Source organism: Gracilinanus agilis, chromosome 3 (genome assembly GCF_016433145.1).
Source record: "Gracilinanus agilis isolate LMUSP501 chromosome 3, AgileGrace, whole genome shotgun sequence".
NCBI lineage: Eukaryota > Metazoa > Chordata > Mammalia > Didelphimorphia > Didelphidae > Gracilinanus > Gracilinanus agilis.
In genome coordinates this window covers 439,378,694-439,379,072 of record NC_058132.1, presented here as the reverse complement: position 1 = coordinate 439,379,072, position 379 = coordinate 439,378,694, and positions in this window count along the sequence as shown.

Here is a 379-nt window from a genome sequence, read left to right as displayed (position 1 = left end):
TCACAATGCGATAAAAATTATAATTAACAAGTGTCTTTGGAAAGGCAAATTTAGCCCTTTGCCCCATTCAAAACTACATGATTATCTCAATGGATTCAGAAAATGTTTTTGACACAATCTGGCACATTTATTCTAAGAACTCTACAAAGTGTATGAATAAAATGATTTTTAAAATACAACAAAGTATTTCTCTAAAACCCAAATCTAACTAATTGGAAAGTAATAGAACTAAGAGGCACCTAAAAAGTGGATCAGTGGATGCAAAGTCAGGCTTGGACACAGGAAGTCCTTGGACACTTTGTAGCTATGTTGTCCTGAGAAAGTCACTTAGAAGAAAAGAGAGAAAGAAAGGAAGAAAGAAAGAAAGAAAGAAAGGAAG